Source organism: Gekko japonicus, unplaced genomic scaffold, assembly GCF_001447785.1.
Source record: "Gekko japonicus isolate JY-2015 unplaced genomic scaffold, Gekko_japonicus_V1.1 scaffold1258, whole genome shotgun sequence".
In the NCBI taxonomy this organism is placed as follows: domain Eukaryota; kingdom Metazoa; phylum Chordata; class Lepidosauria; order Squamata; family Gekkonidae; genus Gekko; species Gekko japonicus.
In genome coordinates, this window is record NW_015176488.1 from 234950 (window position 1) to 261628 (window position 26679).

Below are 26679 nucleotides of genomic sequence, written 5' to 3' on the forward strand. Positions count from 1 at the left end.
ATTATTATTATTATTATTATTACATTCCATTTGTATACCGCTCACCCCCTAAGGGCTCTTATTTGGTAGTAAAGGTCGTGTGCATTTCCTCCCATATTTGCCTGAAGAAATTGCTGTGAAATTTGCGTTAGCTGCTGTCTGAGGCCAGCAGGTTTTGTCTCCTTAGCACCCCGTTCTAAAGTTGAGGGGTTGCATTAGATTACTGGGGCTGGTGGACAAGCCGTTTGGAAATGTTCATCTGTGACTCCAAACCTCCTCCGGGATCCTGTGCGCTCTCAGGAAGTTTGAGCAGATCAGGTTACCTGTTGATTGAGACGCTGCTGCCCTCAAGGTTCCGTTTCTTCTGAAATATATTCAGTCCTCATTCAGGGTTTCTTCTTTATGCTAATTTACAAAGTCGGTTGTTTCTGCATACCTGGCAAGGGCCCCCAAGTCTGTGGGAAGTTTCCTGGTTGGCTGCTTTCTGTCATTCAAGCTGGGACAAGCCAGTTTACAGTTAGATATAGCGGTGACATTTGGATGACATTTTTATTTTGTTCTACTCTCATAATCTTTTGGATCAAATACCTGTTTACTGCAGTCTGAAGATACGTTTCTTCTGTCCCTCACACTGCAAAACCTAACCTGTCTTAAGCCAGGCCAAGTGTGCCGTTGGTACCCCCAATTACAGGCATGGTGAATACGATGGTGGGGGTGGATACTGAGTTCCGTATGTGTTAATAAGGGGGGAACATATCTAATTCTTTGGTCAATTTAATGGCATGTGTGATCTGGTATTTCCTTGGGGGGGGGGCTTTTCCACACGGGATCAAGTTTCTGCATTGAGTAATGGATGCTTGCTTGCTTCCAAGTTGTCTCCAGAAATATGAAACCCTTTAAGAATTCCTTGGATCCCACGATTTTCATTTAACTGGTCCCTCTATTTACATTGGCCATCAGGGTCATATTCAGTCCAAAGTGCAACATTTTCAAGAAATGCTGAAAAAAGGATCCTTTGTCAGCGTATAATTGCAAGAATATTCTAAGTCCTTTTGAAACGTTCCTGGCTCCTTTAACACATTGCATTGTTTTCTAAAGTATTTTAAATGTCTGATAATTGCCCTTTAAATTTAATGTCTAAAGTAAAGTAACTCCATTTAGATGACTTTATTCTTTAATTACAATATTTATGTACTGCTTTTCTCTACAGTGCGGGACTCAAAACAGCTGTTTCATGCTCACAACGACAGCCCTGTGAGGTACATGAAGTTGAGAGAGAAGGACTGGCCCAACGTCATCACCCCGTGACCTTTCCGGGGAGAGTGGGGATCTAAGCCAGTTCGGTGTTGTGGTGAAGTGCGCGGACTCTAATCTGGGAGAACCGGGTTTGATTCCCCACTCCTCCACTCGCAGCTGCTGGATGACCTTGGGCAAGCCGTAGCTCTGACAAGAGCTGTCCTTGAAAAAGAGCACTTTCTGTCAAGAGCTCTCTCAGCCCCACCTACCTCACAGGGTGTCTGTTGTGGGGAGGGGAAGGGAAAGGAGTCTGTAAGCCGCTCTGAGACACCTTTGGGTAGTGAAGGGTGGGATATAAACCCAATCTCCTCCTCCTCCTCCTCCTCCTCCTTCCCCTTCCCCTTCCCCAGATCCTACTCTGGCTTTCTCCCCACGACACCACAGTGGCTCTCCAAAGGGATTCTCACTATATAAGGGCTGTGGTAAAGTAGGCAGTTTTATTTAAATCACCAGGTTTGCACGGATGTCTAACTGCCCTGCCTTACTAAAGAGATTTTTTTCCCCTGAGAAGGTTTTGGGACAGAAGAGTCGTGACTCCAACTGCAGACCGCCTCTGACACAGCCAGATGTCCTCAGGATATGAGTCGAAAGGGCAGCCACAATTGCTCCGTTGTTTGTGCCCCTCTTCCAAATTCCACTTGCCTTGCCATTGTTTTCTCAGCCTTCGCGACCCGTAGCTTTCCACCTGTGATTGACTGAGAACAGTTGCCGTATGGAGGGCTGGACTGAAACAAGGGAACTCTTTTCCCCCACTCAATATTTCACTTTTGTGGGAATTGGGGGGGGGGCTTTAGATATCGTTTGAGGGGCAATGAAAACACGAGGGATGATTTCGGCCTCCTTTGGGGGGGGAGAGCACAGCGACAGGAAAGGACGTTACCTGCAGCGCGATCCCTTCCGTCCCGTCACTGCGCGTGGTGGTGCTTTCTCGGAAGGAGGAGGATGCGCTCCCTCGCCCTTGAAGTAGCGCCTTTGAGCAGCAAATGGTCCTGGAAGCGATAGGTGCATCCCGACTGTCAGCTGTGTAGAAACAGTGATCCATCTTCCGCTGCCCCTCAGGTTCCATTTTGTCTAACAGTGTTCTAGGGGTTGTGTATTGGGTTACTAAACCCCCCTACCACCACACACAATTTCCGGTTATCTTTCACAGGCCCCTTTTGCGTTAGTATTCAAGGTACATTGTCACTTTCCCTGTCCACTCAAAGCTGTTTCCAGTAGGCAAAATAAAACAAGAAACGCAATATCAAACAGCAGTCTGAAAATCCTGAGGACACAGATCAGAGAGATCCAAACGTGAGACACTGCAGATCAGCAAAAATGGCCTCTCGAACGGGTCTGCTTTGCGGACTTTGCTGAAGAGGAGCAAAGGCGATGCCGCCCCCTCGCTTCTGGGGCTGCCCCAGCACGGGACCTCGTGAAGGCTGACGGAGCTCAGGAAAGGAAGGCAGGCGGACCCTGCCATGAGAAATGAGGGGATCAGGTGGGGCTCATATCCACAGATCAGTCCTCCCCCCCCTCTGGAAAACACCCCCTCCCAAATTTGGGTGGACGTTGTTATATATGCAGTGCTTTCTTCCCAGTCAGCCTCCATCTGTTTTGTTGCTTTCAGAACATAAAAATGCATCTTCTATAACTTAAGAGCGTAAGAGAAGCCATGTTGGATCAGGCCAGTGGCCTATCCGGTCCAACACTCTGTGTCACACAGTGGCCAAAACCCAGCAGGCCATCTGGAGGTCCACCAGCAGGGCCAGAACCTCAGAAGCCCTCCCACTCTTGCCCCCCCCCAAGCACCAAGAAGACAGAGCTTCACTTGCCCCAGACATAAGAACATAAGAGAAGCCATGTTGGATCAGGCCAATGGCCCATCCAGTCCAACACTGAGTCACACAGTGGCCAGAACCCAGGTGCCAAGTGATACACCAGACTTAGCAGTTTGGTGGAGTGGTTAAAGTGCGTGGACTCTAAGCTGGGAGGACCAGGTTTGATTCCCCATTCGTTCACTTGCACCTGGCTGGATGACCTTGGGCAAGCCATAGTCCTCCCAGAGCTGTTCTTAAAAAAGAGCAGTTTCTGTCAGAGCTCTCTCAGCCTCAAACGGTGTTTGTTGTGGGGAGGGAAAGGAGTTTGTAAGCCGCTCTGAGACTCCTTTGGGTAGTGAAGGGCAGGATATAAATCCAATCTCCTCCTCCTCCTCCTCTTCTTCTTCATATCAGATTGTATTACTTGGCATATTTGTAGATATTATTTAGAAACAGAAATGTCTTAGTTTTCTGCCTGCAGAATTGCAGATATACCCAATACTAAACAAGAGAGAGAGCGTGAGTGGCGAACGAACAGTGGTACCTTCTGCTATCTTAGCACATTTCATTTATTCCAAAAGAAAACAGAAAACTATCTTGTAGGAATTTTTCCTAGTACTCCTGTTTTTCTCCTAAGCTTTCACATCTCTAGCCTCATGTTCATTTAAATTTTTTAAATGTACATATCCTGGGACTTGAATTAATTTCATATCTAAACTAATTCTCATGTAGGTTCTTACAGAAATGGAGCAATCTTTCAGGAAAACCTGTCCCTTAGGGGAGAGCCTTTGAATCGTCTGTGTGGCTACAGAATGTTTAATATTAAAATTTGCCTTTTAAAAATGGTGAGCCAGAACATGCTGCTATAGATCTCCCTTTCCCTTGTCCCGGGTTTTCAGTAAATTGCTTGGTAAGGGGCCACAGAAACGTATTGTAGTTAATGACCCCCCCCCCTTAGAGAGCTGAACTCAATGATGACAGAAATTGCTCTTCTCAGACCTTTAGCGCAGGTAATTTTCCTCATCCTGATTTTGTGGTTCCTCATTAGACTCATTGCTACAAGATTACTGCTACTGTTGAATGTTCATTAGCTTGAGAAGTGCCCCGGAATAAGCGTCCGTCCCCCCCCGCCAAATATCATTTGGTAGGCCAGCTGCTGAATACATTCTATGTAAAATGTAACAGAAAAAGCAATCTTCTTTCTCTCAAGGTCAAGATTCCTGTTTTGTCAAGAAAAATATTTTTGAATGATACTGCCTTGTATCCTCCAGTAATTTGCTCAGATGGAACGGGTTTCTGTCGGTGGGGGTGGGCTTCCTCACCTCTCCCCTTCTGCTGTGACCCCAAATGCCCTCTGGGGGACAAAATATTTTTTTTGGGGGGGTTTCCTCCAGTGAAAATCTCCCACCCATCAGTTGACACCTGCCCATGGATCCAAATGGTAGACGGACTGATGTCTGCAAATAGAATGTAGGGTGGGAGTTGTGTGCAAATCCCTGTAACCTGGTCCAGAGAACACATCTTAACTGGCAAGTCCCGTGTGTGTAGCATTCTGAACACGATTGCCTACACGGGTCTTTAGACAGTGTCTCACAGTACAATCCTGTTACTCCAGTCTAAACTTGTTGATTTCAGTGGGTTTAGGTGTAAGGATGTAAGAGCATTAGAGAAGCCATGTTGGATCACACCAGTGGCCCATCCAGTCCAACACTCTGGGTGTGTTCAGACAGGGCATTTGCAACGGTATAGGTGCCGGTTGGAATCGGTGTACTTACCGGCGTTCACACGGTGAACATCTGCCTTCCGTCCCTAACCATTGCAAAGACATTTAAACAGTTGTATTCTGCCACTAGGTCCCCAAGTGGTGGTATCCTGAATGCAACGGTTGTAATTGCTTTACCCCCTGTCTGATCGCTCTCCAACATTGTAGAGCCACTTCCGTTTGGAAGCCCGAGGCTTCCGATTTTCGCCCTCCTTTTTTTTTTAGGTCAGCGATATGTGCTTGGGCAAAGCTTCGCCCCGGCGTTTGTTTTTTTTTAAAAAGAAAAGGTCCTTAGAGGAGTCCGAGACCTCAGGGAGGCCACTTTGCTCTTTAAACTTTAAAGGTAAGTCCTTACCTTTAAACTTTAAATTGTAAGACGGGGTGTTTTGCACATGCGTGAAGATCGCCATTCTGTGGATGGCTGCCTATGCGCATGCACAAACTGTGTTAAAAAAACAAACCGCCGATGCCCGCTGTGTGTGAACGGGCATACAATGATGGGCTCTGCAGACAGGAGGTAAGTGTGATTGCGTTTCAGCTGGCATAAACTGCACCAGTTCCAACTGGTACAGTTTATGTCGGCTGAAACGCCCCATCTGAACGCACCCTCTGGGTCACACAGTGTCCAAACCCCAGGTGCCATCAGGAGGTCCACCAGCAGGGCTGGAACTCCAGAAGCCCTCCCACTCTTGCCCCCCCCAAGCACCAAGAAGACAGAGCATCACTGCCCCAGACATAAGGACATAAGAGAAGCCACATTGGATCAGGCCAATGGCCCATCCAGTCCAACACTCTGGGTCACACGGTGGCCAAAGATACCAGGTGCCACCAGGAGATCCACCAGCAGGGCCAGAACTCCAGAAGCCCTCCCACTCTTGCCTCCCCCCCAGGCACCAAGAATGCAGAGCATCCCTTGCCCCAGACAGTGTTCCATCTATACCTTGTGGCTAACAGCCACTGATGGACCTCTGCTCCGTATGTTTAACCAGTTCATAGATCACAGAATCACAGAATTGGAAGGGTCCATCTAGGCCATCTAGTCCAGCCCCCTCTGCTCCATGCAGGATCAGCCTAGAGCATCCTTGACAAGGGTTTGTCCGGCTGCTGCTTAGACTTCCAGGGAGGGGGAGCTCACCACCTCCCTGGGCAGCTGGTCCCACTGCTGAACAACTCTTACTGGAAAAAAGGTCTTCCTAAGATCCAGCCGGTACCTCCCCGCCCTTAATTCAAACCCATTCTTGCAAGTCCTCTCCTCTGCTGCCAACAGGAACAGCTCCCTGCCCTCCTCTGAGTGACACAGCCCTTCCAATACTCCAAGAGATCCATCCTGTCCCCCCTCCGCCTCCTCTTCTCCAGACTGAACATTCCCAAGAAGTTCCTCGCAGGGCTTCTTGGTCTCCAGGCCCCCGATCGTCCTCGTCGCTCTCCTCTGCACCCGCTTCATTCTGCCCACATCCTTTTTGAAGTGAGGCCTCCAGAACTGCACACAAGAAGACTCCAGGTGCAGCCTGACCAATGCAGTGTACGGCAGGACTATGACGTGGTGCGATTTGGATGTTATCCTTCTGTTGATACATACATTGTGCATCGGTTTGCACTGTTGGTGTAATAGCAGAACTGAATTGATCCTTAAAGGCAGAATAACAACACAGTAGAAACCTGGGCAAGTTTTGGGGTATTCCTGTCAGGGACATGTGAAGCACAAATACTAGATATTCCAAGAAGGTGTTTTGATTTCTGGTTGCCCAACCTGTGTGGCTGGTTAACTGCTTTGCTTTATAATGTCTCATACGTGGTTGGGTTTTATAAAGGAGGTTTACTTATTTTGATATGTGGAAGTTTGCCAAACTCTGTAAATAGGAACAGGATGTTAACTTGCCGCCCGGCGGAGCATAAATGGTTTTTATTCGGGGAGTCATGGATGATTAGGAATTTAGAGACAAGAGTTGATTTTTCTTGTTCGATTAAATGATACTGACTTCTGATTCTTAAAGTTCTTAGAATTGCCCGATTCTTAACAGCACCACAAATGTGAACAATCTGCTTCATGACTGTTGCAGCTGGTTGTAACGTTGTGTTTAGTTAGCGAGAGCCAGTTTGGTGTAGTGGATAAGTGTGTGGACTCTAATCTGGGAGAACTGGTTTTGATTCTCCACTCTTCCTCCACATGCAGCTGCTGGTGTGACCTTGGGTCAGTCACAAGTTCCTTCAGAGCTATTCTCTCAAGGGCAGTCCTCAAAAGAGCTCTCTCAGCCCCACCTACCTGACAGGGTGTCTGTCTGTTGTGGGGAGGGGAAGGGAAAGGAGATTGTAAGCCACTCTGAGACTTCGAGTGAAGGGCGGGGTATACATCCAATCTTCTCCTTCTTTTTCTCCTCCTCCTCCTTCAATGCGGTAGCCTGTTCTCAATAGTATAGTTCTTGTTATACATTTCTGGCATGATCTTGGGAGCCTTGTGAATGAAAGGAAGTATAAAAATGTTGGAAATGAATAACATTTAATATTTCAGTCTTCATTTTTTGATATGTTGAACATTTCAGATGCATTGATAAATCAGTGTGTGTTTAAAAACCTTTTGTTTCTTTATGGCAGACTTTGTTAGACTTGTGGCAAAATGTAATATATTAAACACATCTTGTAATAATGCCAGTTTGATTTGAATATTTATGCTTCCTCTATGGCCTCTCCATACTTCAGGCAAAACTGGACAACTGCTTTTTTGGGGGGGGACCAAAGCAATGAAACGCAAGAGAAATATTGCCATTTTTGTTTGTTTATCACTTGTGTAAAAATGGCATATATAACAAAGACGTGAGATAAAATGCCATAAAAGTGAGACACAACATTGGGACACTTGTCAAGGAATATACCGTTGCCTTCCCAACCGTGCACGGAAATTAAAACACATAAAAATGTACACCCCTGATTTAAAAAAAAATCACATACCTAATTAGGATCCTTTTTTATTGTCAGATCTCTGCCTTCACTTGATATCGGGATTACTGTACAGCTTCCTATTGAGAGCCAGTTTGGTGTAGTGGTTAGGAGTGGGGACTCTGATCTGGGAGAACCAGGTCCGATTCCCCACTCCTCCTCCACATGCAGCTGCTGGTGTGACCCTGGAAAAGCCACAGTTCTCTCAGAGCTGTTCTCTCAAAAGCAGAGCTCTTTCAGCTCCACCCACCTCATCATGGGTGTCTGTTGTGTGGCGAGGAAGGGAAGGAGATTGTAAGCCGCTCTGAGACTCCAAGCGAAGGCTGGGGTATAAATCCTCTTCTTCTTCTTCCTCTTCCACTTCTTCTTCCTCATCTTCCTCCTCTTCCTTCTCCTCCTCCTTGCCCCCCTCCCCATTGGTGTGGTGGTGTTTCCATAAGGATTTAGGAAGACACTTGTTTGGTTCCAAGCCACACAGCTTTAGTGGCCCTTTGGAGAAGGACCTTGAATGGGGAAGTCTTTGAATATGTTTTAAGGCCAAGCAGTATGTCTTGGGTGGGCTGTGGTGCGTCGTGCCTGATAATCCCCGCACCCGGTGCCCTCTCCACTGAAGCGGAGGGCAAAATAGCTTCACTGAAGCGGAAGGCCAAGTGGCTTCACTCACCCCTTTATTCAGGAATGTCCTTTTACTACACTGTTTTGTAATTTAATTTGGGCTCTCTAATAGTTTGCAAATTGTCTGTGAGCTATAGCTGTAATTTTATTCCCGAACGATCAGAGGGGGGGGGAGGGCACTGGAGGGAGAGGCAGTGAAAGTCTAGCTGATTAGCGTCACTATATTCATGAAGATTTGAGATCTAGGAAATGGAATTGTTACGCTTCGTGCCCGATTGTCATGTGTGGTGGAATGTTCCTGCTGACCTCTGCTTGCACTGTGGTCCCTTCAGCTCTCCGAGGCTTCTGGGCGCCTGTGGGCCGCCCTCCTCTCTACCTGGCCGATGTGCTGCTCTCCTGGCTTTCCCAGGCCTCAGAAGGCTGCTCTCTCCCTCTTTCAGTACCGCTGCTGCCAGCTGGCCTTTTTAGGTATTACTCACCACGAGGGCCGGTGCTCCCAGCTCCCCTTTTTGTTTTACTGTTCCAAGGCCCCACCTCATCGCCTGCTGCCCAGCGACTGGCTATCGTGCAGACAGTTTACTGCACCTGTGCACTCCCAGCGAAGGAGCAATTTACCAACTGACTGCCACCCTGTTTGAATAGTGTATTCGAACACTGGTTGGTCTGTATGGCAGGGTGAACTACTACCAGGATTCAAAATAGTTAAGAATGTATTAAAAGTGAAATGTCCACATGTATATTCTCAGCACGGCAATGGATTGAGCCAGGGCTTTGGTTTTTTGTTTGGTTTTTTGAAAAAGCAGTGACAGAACTTTCAAGAGGGAACTTTCAATCTGTATACTGAAAACTCATGAAAGTTTAAACATTTTAAAAAGAATTTTGTCGAAGAGGTTCTGGAACTCGTTCCAGTGCATCCCTCCAGAAAAAAAAGGCTTGGATTGAACATAAGAAAGGTGTAAACGCCCAGTCCTTAGCCCCTCAATCTGTAAATGCCCAACTGAGCTTACTCTAAGGCAGAAGTTAAAGAGCTGTAAAAGCTTCCCGTTACTTTGATTTGTTTTGTTCAGGCAGCCAGCCCCTCTGTATGTTTAATGTGGCCATGACAGCCCTCAAGCTCCTTCCTCCAGAATGGACCTTGAACATAAGCACACAAGAACATCAGAGAAGCCAGTGTAGGATCAGGCCAGTGGCCCATCCAGTCCAACACTCTGTGTCACACAGTGGCCAAAAATACCAGGAGCCATCAGGAGGTCCACCAGAAAGGCCCACCAAAATGGACCCCGCTTCCTCAGTGCCAAGGGATATGATTATCTCCATTTGCTCACTCCCTTTCATGAAACTTCCAGGAAAATACGTTGTAGTCTCTTGCACCCGTAGGTCTCCATGTCCCTTAAGGTGCAGGATTCCTAGTTAGGGAGTGAGCTGACCGTTTTATTGTCTCCGGCCAAGAAGGCCGTTAGCACTTCCAACTTTAATGGTCGGTGTTTCAAGTGACTTGGGAGCGGCTGACTTCCCCCTTCCTGCCTCTCTCCAGGTAAGAGAGAGAAAATATTTTAAAGCTTTGATCGAGCCCCCAGACCTCCAAATAAAATGTGGTTCCCCACAAGATGTTCCTTTTTGACCTGATAAAGTCATCCTCAGAGGTGTGCCTGCCTGTCTGTAGGGCTTCATTCTTTCTCCCGCTAGTATTCATCCCATCCCAAAACCAGCTACATTTGAAGCCGTTACAGTGCAGTGGATTGTAAAGTAGCCTGACACAGTTATACTAATTACTCTCGCCTAGGTATATTTGACACTGTAGAACTATAATGTACTGATGTACAACCAAGATGTGTTGAATAGGTGGGAGCATGAGTGTAACACTGCAGGGGCTGAATGTGGCTTTTACATATTAGAAGAGGATATGCAAGCATGCTAAAGAGGAGCTGGAGTAGAAGGAGGCTTGTTTTCTGTTGTTTAATATTTCAATGTTTTAGATAATAAATATCAGTTTAAAAGGAGCTTGATGTTGACTGGGTGAAGCAAATTCTTTACCAGGGTGGGGTGAGTGTGTGTGTGTGGGGGGGGGAGAGGTCTTTAGTGGGTAAGCCGTAACAGAAAAAGATGGGGGCGAATATTTGAAAACACATAAAGTCACATCTACCACTTAGGGTGCGTTCAGATCCCACCATTATGCCTGCTCAAATTTTATCCCAATTTTTTAAATCCATCCTCGCATGATCAGACATCCCCCAGGGGAATCGCCTTACCGCGTGCTGCTTCCACTGAATGAGGCACACGGTGGCTTTTTTAAAAAAACAGAAGTTTGCGCATGTGCATAGGAGTGATATTGCGTCCTTGGTTATTCGCGCATGCGCAGAATCAAGACTTTTTAAAAAATGGTGCCCGTTTGGGATGGTCTGACGTCAGACCATCCCGAAAGGGCGCCATTTTTAATTGCGTGCTGGAACGATCAGGCGGGGGAAAGTCCGTGAGTGGCCCGTCAGAACCGAAAACTCTAGATTTAAAGTAATATCTTTTTAGTACGGCTCCTAAGCGCGGCAAAATGGGATGCTCATGGAAGATGGACATTTCCCAGATGTTGATATCTAGACATTACATTTAAATCCATGAGGCACCCATGCCTCGCGTGGATCTAAAGAGCCGCCTGAACGCACCCTTAGAAGCCTTAAGAGTAATAGGTTAGAAAGATAGGATAAACAGGGTTAGAAGGCGCAGAACAATCTTTAAGTCCCAGTGGCACCTTTAAGACCAACAAAGTTTTATTCTGGGTTGAAGCTTTCTTCTGTCTTCTGTTTCAGTATGTTTTTTTAAAAAAGTTCTACTGCGGTTGATGTTAACTGTTGGCCCTTAAACACCAGGTTATCTGAATTTCAGAACTGTGTAAGGATCTGTTATATACTAAAGTTCTCACTGAGGAAGGCTGTGGGAGTTTTTAGGAAGGCGCAGAAGGCATTGCTAACGTTTCAACGGGACAGAGAGCAAGAAGAACGTCGTGCTGGCAAGTGGGGATGCTAAAAGGTCCCAGACACAGCAGCCTGTCTTCATAAGGGAAGGATCCAACCAGGGTTCCCTCTAAGCTGTGGGCGTGAGCAGCTAGCTGCTCATTAACATGGGAAGCCCCCTCTCTCTGCAAGCAGTCCGGAGTCGCGCAGGGTCTTGTAAGATCCCATTGTTTGGTGCAGAGCCAGTTTGGTGTCGTGGTTAAGTGTGCGGACTCTAATCTGGGAGAACTGGGTTTGATTCCCCACTCCTCCTCCACTTGCACCTGCTGATGTGACCTTGGGTCAGTCACAAGCTCTGGCACATGTCCTTGAAAGAGAGCAGTTTCTGTCAAGGGCTCTCTCAGCCCCACTCACCTCACAGGGTGTCTGTTGTGGGGAGGGGAAGGGAAAGGAGTTTGTAAGCCACTCTGAGACTCCTTTGGGTAGTGAAGGACCATGGGGTATAAATCCAATCTCTTCTGTTCTTCTTCTTCTTCTTACGTCACCTACTTTACCTCCAAAGGCCACAAATGAGGCCCTGTGAGTTTGAACCCAGGGACCAAGTAGGACTGGGTGGGAATAAGCGTTCCTTCTAGTACCTAGTCCCAAGCTGTGTAGCACCTTGTATAGGTTAAAGCCAGCAGCACCTTGAATTGGGACTGGCAATGAAGACGTAGCCCGCGCACAACGTTAAGCCATTGCTGTTCGATCTCATTTGTAGCTGTATAGAAATATTTAGAAATATTGATTCCTATAGCTTTCATGTATCCCTTGTGTAATTCTTTTAACCTTCTGTATCTCTGTTGATGCTATAAGGTTCCATGTTTCCCCTCTTGGAATGTAATTGCCTTCCTCCCCCTTGGTCATTTTATTTCCCCCTTTCCTAATAATTCCGGACACCGCGGATGTGGGACACCTCACGGTGCCATGTCTATGTATGTTGGCCTTGGCCTTCCACTCCCAAAGAGGCAGCAGGACCATTAGTCACCCAACAGCGTCTGCAAGCACAGGCTGGTCCTAAGAAGGTATCTACAACGCCGCGCTGGTCTTCCTTTAAAGGAAGTCTCTGTTCTGGCTGGAATCCGAGTGACCAAGATCTTTCCGCCACCTGCTATTTATTTCATTTAATCGGAGGGAATCTGAGAGCAGATTATGGATTATTTGAATGGGAACATGGATCGTTCGTTCAAGACGGACCTCCCGCCCTTGGATGGGATCCGTGTCTCAGGATATCCCGTGAACCTTTGTCAGAGCGGCTGAGGGGGGGCGCCCGTCACGCCTCCCGTTTCTTAAGTGACGTGAAACTAACCGGCGTTCTGCGTGGCCGACATTCATTCACAGCCACCACAGGAAGTTACGCTTGTTAATTAACATCCCCGCCTGCAAAGCATTGTTCTGGTGATGAGGTGAACTTTAGAAACGTGTCGGGGCAGATGGCGTTTCAGGTTGGACTCCAGACTGAATGTACGTAGAATTGGGACTGGCAATGAAGACGTAGCCCGCGCACAACGTTAAGCCATCGCTGTTTGATCTCATTTGTAGCCCACTCCAACTAGCAACCTCGTTGATCAGTGGAAGTTTCCGCACTGTCTTCGAGGTCGGCCCTCTCAGGGACCCTTGCAATGAACTCACCTGAAGGTTCACACTTGCATGACTTGCTGCTTCAGGCGCACTGGACTTCTGCTTCCTCTTGTGCGTTTAAGGAAGTTTGTTGGTAGGCCATGATGACTGATGATCTGAAGACTTTTTTGCCACCTCTAACTTAGTTTGTCTCCCTATGAATTCCAGCAGAGAAGCAGCTTCAAAAATCTCCCCTCTCAACCCCACACACACATTTAGCTCCTGTAGACAGATGCAAGGGGGTCGCCGTGTTGGTCTGAAGCAAGAGAACAAAGTTTGAGTCCAGGGGCACCAAGAAGAAGAAGAGGAGGAGGAGGTTGGTTTTACACCCCACCCTTCACTACCCAAGGGAGTCTCAGAGGGGCTGACAAACCGCTTTCCCTTCCCCTCCCCACAACAGACACCCTGTGAGATAGGCGGGGCTGAGAGAACTTTTGACAGAAATGGCTCTTTTTCGAGGACTCCTCTTGCCAGAACTACGGCTTGCCCAAGGTCATCCAACAGCTGCAAGTGGAGGAGGAGTGGGGGAATCAAACCCGGTTCTCCCAGATTAGAGTCCACGCACTTAACCACGACACCAAATTTAAGACCAAGGAGGTTTAATTCTGGGGATAAACTTTTGTGCCCACAGACAAAAGCTTATACCCAGAATTAAACTATCTTGATCTTAACTGTGTTGCTGGACTCAAACTTTGTTCTACATTATCTTAACGGTGTTGCTGGACTCAAACTTTGTTCTACATTCAGCCCCTGGCAGGGTATGAACAACATTCTATGCATACGAAACAAGATACTGAAGCTATCCAATCGCAGAGCATTTTGGGCCACATAACCTGAAACACTGGAGTGCTACGTGTGTGAATGTTTATTGAGGTGAACAGGCAAACGAGGACACAAAAGCTATACCTTCAAGGAATAACTCAGCTGCCTGTAGTGAGTTAACAGCTTTCTGTATCCTTGGTTATAGCTGCTATTTCCTGGCAGCAGTTGGCCGCTAATACCTGCTGAGTTTCCATCAGTGGCCATCCGTGGGGGGTGGCTGTAACCCGTGGGGAATGTCTGGTGAGACGCCTCCACTTGGGCATCTTGGCCTCTTCCAGGAGAGGGACTGTAAAATCATCCGGACACGAACTTGGCCGTTTGGATACGTAAAGGTTTCGTTTCAGTTTCTGTCGCTTGTCCAAGTCCTGTTGTTTTCTCCTAGTGAGTACAATAGGATTGTTCATACTTCGTTTAGTTTTCATAAGAGAGTTTAATTGGCAGTTAGTACACACACTGAAGTGCTAGCAAACGGTGGCGTTCAGAAGAGGAGAAAGGAGTCATCCTAGATCAGGCTGGCTTGTTTCCGGATGGGGAAGTGAGTGTGAAATGAGAAGGCGGGAGTCCGGAGAGGGAAGAGCGCAGATTGTTTGGATCAGCTCTTCTCCGTGGTCCACTCAGAGACAATCAGCGTGAGCTTTAGGGACTGATGGGAAGGGAGGGAGGGGAAAGGACCTTCAGCCAGACCTTTTTTTGGGGGGGAGGGAGGGTCTGTGACTTGTGTTGCCGAGAGGGTGTTCGTTCATTCAGGTGCCTCCTTACAGGTCTTTGGCAGAACAGCGAATCAAATTACAGGGGGACATCCAAATGAAACGAGAAAAACTAAAACTTCCACTCCGTGCCCAAACTGAACTGGGTTGGTTAACTGCAATTCAGAACCTAAAAAGGTTAGTCAAGAATAAAAGAGGGCCAACTCTAAAAATCTAATTATGAAACATACAAAAATACAATTATGTTTCATAATTAGATTTTTTAGAGTTGGCCCTCTTCTATTCTTGACTAACCTTTTTAGGTTCTGAATTCTAGGTTTTAGGTTCAGGTTTTTTCCCTCCTTTTCCCTTTTTTGTCCTTTGTTAACTGCAAAACATTTTGTTCATTTTGTGTTTTGTAATCCTATAAGAAGAATAGGTCTGAAAACGGCACAGATGGGAACAGTAAATCAGTGGCTGGTAATGCCCCCTTAGCTCATACCTAAGATGATTTCTGGCTGAGGAAAATATGCTGCATCGAAGGAGGCATTTTCCCTTTACCTTGGTTGTGTTCAAATATCACGGGATCAGTAAAGCGTGGAGTCCTGCACGTGCGGAGGGCTGGGCCAGTTTGGTGTAGTGGTTAAGTGCAGGCGGACTCTAATCTGGGAAAATTGGGTTTGATTCCCCACTCCTCCATTTGCACCTGCCTGGATGACCTTGGGCAAGCCTAGTTCTGACAAGAGCTATCCTTGAAAAAGAGCCGTTTCTCTCAGAGCTCTCTCAGCCCCACCTGCCTCCCAGGGTGTCTGTTGTGGGGAGGGGGAAGGGAAAGGAGATTGTAATCCCCTCTGAGACTCCTTCCGGTAGTGAAGGGCCATGGGGTATAGATCCAATCTCTTCTTCTTCTCCTCCTTCCACTCCATGCAGCCCAGGGGCCTTCCTCTCCTCGAAGAGGCTCTCCTCCGGTTGGGCTGGAGGGAAAGGGCCCAGCTTGGCTGAGTGGGAGGGAGCGACAGGGGTGGGGGTGGTTCAGGAGGAATCTTGCAGTGTCTGCTGGAGGACGGTCACTGGATGGGTTCCCTTTGAGGCACTCTTAACAGAAACGGATGCCTCCTGGTCCTTTGCGTGGAATACACACCGCCCTCTTTCCTTCCGTAATCACCTCAAAAGAGTGGGTAGTCCTTTGTGTGTCGTGTACATGGAGTTCACATTTGTCGATGTCGCGGGAATTCCAGATGGTCTGCCGCTGGTCCACAGGATGCTGTTCTGGGTTACTTGGTGCTTGGGGGTGGGGGGGCAACAGTGGGAGGGCTTTGCGTATCCTGGCCCCACTGCTGGACCTCCTGATGGCACCTGGTATTTCTGGCCACTGTGTGACACAGAGTGTTGGACTGGATGGGCCATTGGCCTGATCCAGCACTGGCTTCTCTTACGTTCTTATAGGAATTCTCGGTCTAGCGCAAGTGATGCTCTGTCTTCTTGGTGCTTGGGGGAGGGTCAAAAGTGGGAGGGCTTCTAATGTCCTGGCCCCACTGGTGGACCTCCTGATGGCACCTGGTATTTCTGGCCACTGTGTGACACAGAGCGTTGGACTGGATGGGCCACTGGCCTGATCCAACATTGGCTTCTCTTATGTTCTTATGTTCTTAGACCTTCTGGGGTTTTCCCTCAAGCCCCTGTAAAGCGATCAGGTCAGGGCGACTGTGATCTCATTTCGCGGCACAATCGGTCCTCGCCGTAACACTGTCAATTTTAATATCCTCCTCAGTGGATTGGCAAGTGACCAGAAACTAATTAGCCAAGAGAGTTTTCTGCAGTTACGCTACATATGAAACCATTTACATCTGCAAAGGGAGAGTCTTGTGTGAATATCTGAATCCTTCCTTCTACACATGGGGCTCTTATTGTTGTCCCCGCTGTCTGCTTATGTTGTTGTTTTTCTACTCCCTGTATAGCAGGGCCTCCAAATTTTCGTTCCAGATTCAGTGGTTTCTGTTTACCTCCCAGTAAGTGCTATTGATGCGTCTGGGTTTTCTTTCTTCCCCTTACTGCTTTCCCAGCTTAGTTTTCTGGAACTGGTGAAGATGGCTGTCGATGCACAGCTTGCTATTTCCCCAGCTGTATGATCCGTGGATTATGTTTTCTTTTGGTAAAGCCTTGTACATGAGCAATTGTGCACATTAAAAACAAACACAAACAGAAAGTCATTATTTTTGCATCATGCAGTGGTCTGTTCAGATGCATCAACAATCCCTTTTTGATCCTGACTTGTACGACAGGACAAATCCTGTGGCGTGCTGTTCCCTTTTTATTGAAAAGCACTCAGGCCTTTACATGTACTTTATTACAAGTGCACGGACTTACAGCCTTCCCTTCCGAGGCTAGATTGTTCTAGTGACCAGGGGAGGGGGAGAAGTCACTTTTCCAGTCTACTCTGACTTACTGGTTTTCATCTACTGTGTTTCCCCGAAAATATGGCGCTGTCTTATATTTATTTTTTCTCAAGAAGACACACTAGGGCTTATACCACAAATGCATAGAAATCCTGCTAGGGCTTTTTGGGGGGGTAGGTCTGGGGGTATGATATATCTGGGGTATGATAGATACAGTCTCCCCCTCCCCCCCCGGCTGTTGTTGAAAATAGCCCTAATCATAAAATAAAACCTCTGTTCAGCAAATCTGGAGGTACATTGTGATGACTAGACATTTGCCATTTAAATCGGCATTTGTGAGATCTGGTTTCGTGTTGTGTCGTATTTTCCCTCAAGACTAATCTTTCCTGCAGTTACATTTTTTTTTTTTTAACATTCGTAATAAGAACTCTGCGTGGCTAATGCAGTTTCAAGCTTGGTCTAAATGCTGCTCGAGTTTTTCAGTTCTGCTGCCCGTAGAATTTGCCATAATTTCTGGCCATGTGTTGGCCATTAAATTGATGATGTTTGGAAACCTCTGCAAAGTCTGGAAAGGTCTCCCACATTAACTGAAGACCGTGTTAAGAATGCTGATGAGATTGCAGCGTTTGAATGGAGCAGGCGAAAAAAGGGTGCAGTGGGTGATATTTTACTCTGGCGTGTACTTGAACAGCCGTTGGGGAGACTTGGTTTCAAATCCTTGGTGTTTCCTCCCCCCCCCCCATGAAGCTGTGGGATGCTGACCACACACCCCTCCCCATGTTCCCTCCAAGCTGCAGAGTCTTGTGAGCAAAAATTCTACTTTGTGAGCTCCTGGCATTAAAACTGTGAGAGAGTGATCTGGCTGCAGCATAAATTAGTTTGCTCTGGAGCCATCCATCCTGAGCTAAGGCAAAACTGTGTGAGCTGGAGGCTAAAAATCTGTGAGCTGGCTCACGCTAACTCAGCTTAGAGGGAACACTGCTCCCTGGTCTGTCTTTCTAGGATTCTTGTGAGGATAACAATGGAGGAGAAGAGACTGTAGCCGCGTCTGCCGGCCGGAGCCCCTTAGAGGAGGAAGGGGGGGGGATAGAACTGCCATCAGGATTTTTTTCCCCTCCAAACCATAGTCAACAACCAGATTACCCCTGACCTCAGTTCATTTTCAGTGCTTACTGTTCTCAAGCAGATATCTCCATTTTTACCCATTTTAGCGTCTTGCCAATAAGAACATAAGAGAAGCCAATGCTGGATCAGGCCAGTGGCCCATCCAGTCCAACACTCTGGGTCACACAAAAATACCAGGTGCCATCAGGAGGTCCACCAGTGGGGCCAGGATGCTAGAAGAGAAGAGATTGTATTCATATCCCTTGCCCTTCACTACCCGAAGGAGTCTCAAAGCGGCTTACAGACTCCTTTCCCTTCCCCTCCCCACCACAGACATCCCCTGTGAGGTAGGTGGGGCTGAGAGAGCTCTGACAGAAACTGCTCTTTTTCAAGGACAGCTCTTGTCAGAACTGTTAAGTATGCAACTCAACAACGAAGTAAGTAACAAGTGAATCAGCTTTATTGAGAACGAGAACTTCCAAAGATCACACAGCATCAGATGACACGACAACACACACAAAAACAACAGTGGAGCTTAGCTCCTTTTAAACTCTCCCGGGCTCGGGTAGCCACGCCCTTACATAGTTTAACATCCAATCAGGTTACAGAGATAACACCCAATCATTTCTCTTCCCTCCAGCACAGACTCTTACATTCCATTGGTTACAGATCATGCTTCAGCCAATGGTGTTGTTCCAGATTAGAATCCGGCTGAGGTCTCAAGCTTAACATGGTTTTGGATGGAGTGAATACACCACAAGAACTGTGGCTTGCCCAAGGTAATCCAGCAGGTGCAGGTGTGGGGAATCAAACCCGGTCCTCCCAGATTAGAGTCCGCGTACTTAACCACGACACCAAACTGCACTAGAAGCCCTCCCACTGTTGCTTGCAATTGGGTTGAGAAGCGGCGCATAGTTGTTGTGATTTCTGCAGAAATAAAGTTTTCTGTCTTGTCTGTTCATAGATCCAGTTTCCAGATTTAAGTATCCATAGATTTGGCCACATTGAGAACTGGATATATTGGTCTAATGAATGTACACCGGAATGCTCTCTATATGTGACGCGACCCCTAATTCACGAAATACTGTCCCCTTCCATGCCCTTTTCAGGGCAGAGTTATAGCTCCCTTGTCCCGATGCAGGGAGGGATGGCTTCTTCACTCTTGTCTGGAGACAAGACAGCTTAAGTCGCAGTTAATAAAATACCAGAAATATAAATAGCCGTGAATGTCTCACTGGATCAAGCCCAGCCAATATTCCTCTAAAGGCTCATTTTCCAGAACCATAGCATGGTTAATCAATCTACTAGAATGTTTCAGAAAGCGTGCTCAAAAAGACTAAAAAAAAAATGAAGTATCTTTGCAAAACTTTGAAATAGTGTTATCAATTTGCTTAATCCTCCAGGTTACTAGAAACTCGTAAGAAACAATTTCACAAGCCTCAAGAAGCCATTGAAAAGCCCAGACCTAGCTAGAAATAAATGATTGAAACTAGACCAAGTCATAAAAGAGGGGGGGGGGGGGGAGAGGCACAGTCCCTATAGCAGCAAAAGAGCTCCAGTGGACAACTTTAAAAAACAAAAACACCCCTCTTCCCTGAAGGGTTTAACTGTGAAGGAACTGGCACACATGTCCCTTTAAAGCAGCCCACCGAGCCAGAGATGAGCTCTTGGGGAAATTAGGCCTGACTTGAAATATAAACATGGTTTGCCAGAGCCACACATTTGTGTTCTGAGTCAGGCAACTCTGGATTTTGGCTCTGTGTGTCATGGGGGGGGGCAGCAGTCTGGCTGCGTGTGGGGAGGTCTCTCAAGGCTCCTTCCGGCTGTCTGGCCCAGCAAGCAAAGAGAGCGGCAAAAGATTCATGGATTTCCTTGTTTCTTGCCTTTCCCTGCAGTCCTGGAACCGAGAGAGCCTCCGTTGTGACAAACCGTGCCCTGAGAGGCAACTCTGCGTAGGACTGGCCTAGGCCCCTAGTGTGTGTGTGTGTGTGTGAGGGATCCCTGCCCATGGATCCTGTTGTCCACTAGCCCTTGGAGCAGCAGCAGGGAAATGTTGTTGTTTTTAAAAGAGTGTCATGTACTTCCTGGAAGTTCTTCCCGGAAGTGACAAAGAGGTAACTCTAGGAGTCACCAGAATCCCTATGGCTTTACCATAGAGTTTCCAGCTATTCCTAGAACTACCATGTGTCATTTCTGGTAAGTACACAAGGCTGCATTTTTTTTAAAAAAATTCTCCTGCGACACTCCAACCCTCCTGCCAGTATCCAGGCACTCAAATTGTTTTGCAGGCTACACTTTCCCCCCCTTCCTGGTTATTCCTTGTTTTGTTACTTTTCCGGGTCAGTGTGTGGGGGGACGGGAAGATTAGTACTCGCCTCTCTTCCCCCCCTTCCTGCCTTGGAGTCAGAAGGCCTGGATCAACGTTTGTTCTTATCAACTGATGCAACTGATTAATTGTGCACCTGAACATGAATGTTTGCTCAGTGAATGCTTCCTTTTGTTTAACTTTATAAAAGCAAATGTTTAAACTTTGAAAGTTTCTAGAAATTAACTTTTGTTTCATTCTGCTGACTGGATCCTGTTAATCTGTCTGGCTAACAATGAAACCTTCGCCTGTTACTTGGATCCGCCCTTTGGCACAAGCAACTCACTGCTTGGGAGGAGGTCTCCTTAACCTGGAGGAAGACCTCACCATCCGTGCGACACATCCACAGGATCTAGCTGGATTTTCCTCTCTCGCTCCCTGTTCTAAGCATTTGGACCTTACCCATCACACAACTAGTGTTAAGTGTCGCAATGACACGTCAGGAAGTCCGGTTCTGTGTAAAAACAGTAGCAGCTGCAATCTTTTACGTTAGCAACCTTTGAAGGCCTAAGTTCTGGGTCTCTTTGAAGGTTGAAATCAGGGACTTGGGGAATGGGTGGGAGAGAAGGTGGTTCAAAATTATCTGAGTGTCGGGCAAAAATCATATCAATTATTCCAGAATGGCCCCTCTGGCCTTAGCAGTATTACTTCTGTATCCTGAGGTTTGTGGCCTTCCTCTCTCGAATTCTTGCAAAGTCCTGTGGCCACGTGATTTGGTGGGCAGCAAGGAAGATTCCGTTTTTCCGAACATACGATTCAGTGTGTGAAGAAAGTGATCCACGTTGCCATCCATCCCAGTCTTCTCAAACTACTCCATCATTACTGTGCTGGGTGCTTGTATCTTTACGGGAACCTCTTTTGTGTGCTGTTTGGAATTCTGTTGAACAAGAAATTCTTCTGTTGTTTGCTCAGTCACTGTACGTTGCCGGCATACAATATAATCATAGTGCTTAGGGCTTTTACAATAGGGAATTGGAGAGAGATTGTCGTGTTGACTTTGGCAGTGGGAAACATAAATGCTTCTCCACTCAGATTACTGTTTTCTTTTGGAATAATTTAATAGACCTTCAGAGCTATGTCAGGAAATATATACTCTCGTTTTTGCCTTTTTCGGTTATTATTCCAAGTCATTGGATAGTTTTGATGTTCTCATTTGAAGGAGGGAACATGAGTCGAGGGAGCTTGCAGGTTACAGACATTTCTTGCCGCTAGTGCGGCTGGGCACTTTTATATGCATCTATGGATTTGGAATGCTGCGTACAGTTCTGGTTGCCCCATCTCAAAAAGGCTATCATGGAGCTGAGGCGAATGGGGAGGAAAACCTGATCGAAATGATTAAAAGTTCCTCATCTATGAAGAAAGGTTGAGGCAATTAGGACTTCTTAGGCCGGGGGGATGGTAAAGGAGACGTGGCAGAGGTTTCTAAAATTGCGAAAGGTGCGGAGAAAGAGAAGAAGAGAAGAGGAGATTGGATTTCTACCCCGCCTTTCACTACCCAAAGGAGCCTCAGAGCGGCTGAGAAACTCCTTTCCCTTCCCCTCCCCACAACAGTCACCCTGCGAGGTAGGCGGGGCTGAGAGAGCTCTTGACAGAAACTGCTCTTTTTCAAGAACAGCTCTTATCAGAGCTACGGCTTGCCCAAGGTCATCCAGCAGGTGCAAGTGGAGGAGTGGGGGAATCAAACCCGGTTCTCCCAGATTAGAGTTCGCGGACTTAACCACGACACCAAACTGGCTCTCGTGGATATAATTATTTCCTCCGTGCACAATGCTGGAAGGTGGCCGTAGATTCGTGAGGGGTGAGAAAGGTCCTTTATGTCATGGACACTTGATCGTGGGATCTGCTGCCACCCAGGCCCATAGCCACAGTGGGGCATTTCAGGGCCCTGCCCTCTTAATTAAAAGCCCCGCCCCACAAATAGCCGTGCCAGAAACCCTAGTTTTGAGGAAAGACCCCCCCCCCGCTGCTGGCAGCGGCCAGGGTGGGGGCACCACGGCTGGCCCCCCAGGCTTCCATCCCACTGTGGGAGGGGGGGCATCGTGGGACCCAGGAAAGCTTCCAAGAAGAGGCTGGATGAATATTTGCCAGAGATGCTTTAGACTGGTCCTGCCTTGGGCAGGGGGCTGGACTAGAGAGTCTCTGTGGCCCCTCCCAACTCTCTGTGTGATTCTGTGATTCTGTGTGTTTCCCAACCTGGATCTGGTGACCCTGCCCCCCCTCATCTCCCGCCAGTGGTCAGGGGGCGGACCTGGCAACCCTGTAATTGTAAGTGAGCTGCCGCCCACCTTGGACATCACCCCCTTCCTACCTGTTTAGGCCTTTTTTGGGGGGGGAGAAAGAAAACCCACCTGGTGCTGCAGAAGCCATCCGGGTGGCTCTGGTCCCGGGCACTGCCCGGGCCGGGGCCAAGCGCCAGCCAGATCACAGCCCGAGCCAAGGAAGGAGAGGAGAGGCCCTCTGGGGGTTGTCTGGGCCTCCTTGGTGCTCCTCCTGGCCTGAAGCATCAAGCCCCCCCGGGGGGGGGGGAGGGGGAGACAGACATAGGTGTGGAGAGGACAGCCTCCCCCCTTTCCAACCCCGATGGTGGTGCGGCTTCCTCTGGTCTGGAGTGCTGCTGCTGCCGCTTCTCCTCCCGAGTCCCCACTGGCCTGGACCTGGGGCTGAGCACTGCGGAGGATCCCCTCCCCTCCCGTCCCCCCTTCACACCTGGGGAGGGGGGATTCAGAACCCCTCTCCTCCCCCCCTCCCCAACCCGCTTGGGGTTGGCTTTAGTTTTTCTGCCACCTTCCCTTTTCCTGTGTATTTCAGGAAAAAAATCCCCTCTCTCTCCTCCCTGCCCTTGGGCGGGCGGGCTGGCTTTGTCTGTGTGTGTGTGTGTGAGAGAGAGAGAGAGAGGGGGGGGGGGGGGGGTGGGTGTAACCTCTCCTGGTTTCCTCCTTTCCCCTCCTCTCCACTCCAGCTTCCTCCGAATGACTGATGGATTCTCCTCCCTCCCTCTTCGGCTTCTTCTCTGTCCCCCCCCCCTCTCTTCACCTTTCCCCCCTTCCCCATTATAGAGGCCCGTGACGTGCTGCTCTTCCCCATTATACACCAACCTCAACTACTTGTGTGGCGTTTTATTGTCTCCTCTCCTCTATTATATCGCAATGCCGGCTTGGCTGGAGGTGTTTGATGTTTATGGTGTGTGATGCGAAGAACGGAGGCTTTCCATACAGCCCTTTCACCCGTGCAGACAGCGGAGGAGCCCTATGCTGAGGACACGGTGGGGCCCTTGCGTCTGACTACACTTGACTGGCCGCGTGGCCACAGGGGCTTCATGGGCCTGACGGGATCCCTGCTTTATGCGGTGCACCAGCCTGTACTGTTCGGGTTGTCAGCCCCAGCCTGCAAAGTTCCCTCTAAGCTGTGGAGTCCTGTGAGCAAAAACTCTACTTTGTGAGCTGAGCTACTGGCCTTAAAGTTGTGAGCGAGCGATTTGGCTACCGCATGAATTAGTTTGCTCTGGAGCCCCATCCTTCCTGAGCCAAGACAAAAACGTGTGAACTGGAGCCTAAAAAACTGTGAGCTAGCTCACACGAGCTCAGCTTAGAGGGAACACGTCCCCCCCCCCAGGTAGGGAAATTGGGAAATTTCTGGAGATTTTGGGGGGGTGGAGTCTGGGGAGGGCGGGGTTTGGGGGAGGGGAGGGACTTCATCAGGGTAAAAAAGCCATAGAGTCCATCTTCCAAAGTACCCGGTTTCTCCAGGGGAGCTCATCTCTGTTGCTTGGAGATCTCTTGTAATTCCAGGCGATCTCCAGCCACCACCTGGAGGATGGCAACCGTATTTGATGACCCAATGGGCAGTAGGTTCAGGATGGGCATAAGGCAATTCTCCTTTACTCAGAGAATGATTAAAAGGTGGAATTCCCTGCCAGAGGATGTAGTGATGGCCTTGAAAAGGGGATTAGATAGATTCATGGAGGAGAGGTCTATCAGTGACCTCTAGCCATGGTGGCTGAGGGGAACCTCCACGTTCAGAGGCACTGAACCTCTGAATCCCAGAGCCAGGAGGCAACATCAGGGGAAGGCCTCGGCCTCTCTGCCCCGTTGCTGGCCCTCCAGAGGGACTGGCTGGCCCCTGTGTGAGACGGGAGGCTGGACTGGAGGGACCCTCCCTGGTCTGACCCAGCAGGGCTCCTCTGAGGTCCTTATCAGAGGAAGGCATCGGCCTCCCTGCCCTGTTGCTGGCCCTCCGGAGGGACTGGCTGGCCCCTGAGTGAGACGGGAGGCTGGACTGGAGGGACCCTCCCTGGTCTGATCCAGCAGGGCTCTCCTGGTGTCCTTATTGTACATACCAGCATGTACCAGAATCCATTCTGGGAAAATCCTTGTTTTCTTGCAGGTCTTATCTGGAAGAAGCCAACCAGTAAAGCCTTTAAGCCTCTGGCACCCTTTATTCTGGAAAAGATAGAAGCACAACGGCGGTATTTGTGCTGTCTTCACTTTTCTTACTGTAGGATTCTAGAAGAACCAGCAGGAGACCCATGAGGAGTGGGGGGGGGGAGAGAAATACCTCCCCCCCTCGCTGTTTCCCACGCCCTCTCTGTGCTGCCCCCCTCCATCCCTCTCCCCTCTCCTCTTTCCTGCCCCCCCCATCAACACCTCCTCTGCTGTCTCGGACATCTGCTGGCTTTTCTTTTTCTTTTAAAGTTGTGATGCATGTATACAAGTGCAAACATCTCTTCTCTGGTTTGGGGTTTTTTAATTTTTTTTTGCCAGTTTTCAGATTTTTTCCTACAAACCTGGATGCTCTCCTGGCTTTGTAGACCCCCCCCACTTCAAACCTAGCTTGGTCCTGTGTACATTTTGGTCTGCAGATTGGAATTCAGAATTAGGTGTGTGCATCTTGGAAACAATCCCAATCAGAAGTTTTCCTCCGGTTGACATGGAAGAGAAAAGAGTTTGGAGTGTGTTTTCCTCATGTTTCAGAGATCGAAAGTTACACCTGTCCTGAGAGAGCACTGCGCTCAGCTATTGGCGGGATATCTCTGAACCCATCCCGTTCCTCATTTTCTGTGTCTAACTCATTTGTTATGAGGGCCGGATCTGACAAGTGAGACCTTGTCGGGCTGGGCCACGTGCGTCATAAAATGTAATGCCACGAAGAGGAGCTATAAACTTTACAAAGGACACAAACACAAAGGGTTTCTTTTTTAACTTAAAATAAAAACATGCTTGAAACATGAGCACTCTTGCAATATTTTGCTTATTTAAGAGTGTCTGATAACTGACACCTCTTGCTCTGAATTATTGCATCAGAATGTCTGTGCTGTTGCCATCTTGAGGATGCTGTTCAGTATCTGTAAGCTGCAAACCTACGATGATGCAGCAACAGCAGAACTGGAAGAAGAAGAAGAAGGAAGCAGAAGACAGCCAGTTCCACTGCGGGCCTGATAGAAGCCCTCCAGTGGGGGGGGGCCTCATCCGGCCCCCGGGCCTCATGTTTGACACCCCTGGTGTAGCCGGTTCAGGAATTTCCCCAAGTACAATTATACGCTCATATCCAGTGTAGCAGATGTTGCTTTTAATGGGTACAGGGAAATGAGCGGGGGACGCTCTCCCTTGCTGATTGGGTTCAGGGAGCAAATCAGGCCGTCCAGTCCTAACAGCTGTGGCAGGTCTTGGTTTGATTGCCCCCCCCCCTCGGTTGGGATGTTCGGCCAGATCATTCCTGTTTACACTTGCATTAAATGACTGGATCCTGCTTTGAAAGTGATTGCGTGGTGAGCATGCACCTTGGCAGTTTGTAATGATACCTTGCATGAATTTGCAAAAAATAAAATAAAAAAATGACGCTTAGTAATGACGCTTTCTTTTTGCAGAAAGAGAAGTTTCCCCCGACACCCAGAGGGAACTCCGTTTATCTATCCAGATAAGGGCCGCTTGGTAAGTCTCCTGCTTACGGGTCCTAACTCTAACTTTAGTATTGACAGAAATATATTGTTTGGGGAGGGAGAGAAGAAAACGGACCCTTGGTTGTATGAGTGTCCTGCAGCCTCTGTGCAGAGTGTGTGTGCGGATCGAGGCAGCCGTGACGGGCCTGGGGCCTGAACTGCCGGAGGCAGAGAAGGGATCCTTCAACCTTTTAGCGGGCGCCTTCCAGCTCATTACACGGTTGCCAGGGCACTGGCATCATTCGACTTCAGACCGAAAGGCCACTGGTGACAACAGCTGTCGAGGTTTGTGCCACAGAAACTGGCAGCCCTTGAAGGGAACCCCACGAGGCTGTTGCCTATCTGTAGCCCTAATCCAATGTCCTGAGTCTCAAGAACTTTT

General features: G+C 48.4%; 1 protein-coding gene across 1 annotated transcript in view; it reads left to right on the top strand.

Moving 5' to 3' along the window:
- The window catches only part of PLCB4 (phospholipase C beta 4), a 221014-nt gene that overhangs the window by 32903 nt on the left and 161432 nt on the right, over window positions 1–26679 (top strand). The window contains exon 2 of the mRNA XM_015427241.1: window positions 26226–26289. The gene's annotated coding sequence lies outside the window, so the exon portion shown is untranslated. The remainder of the gene's footprint in view (window positions 1–26225; window positions 26290–26679) is intronic.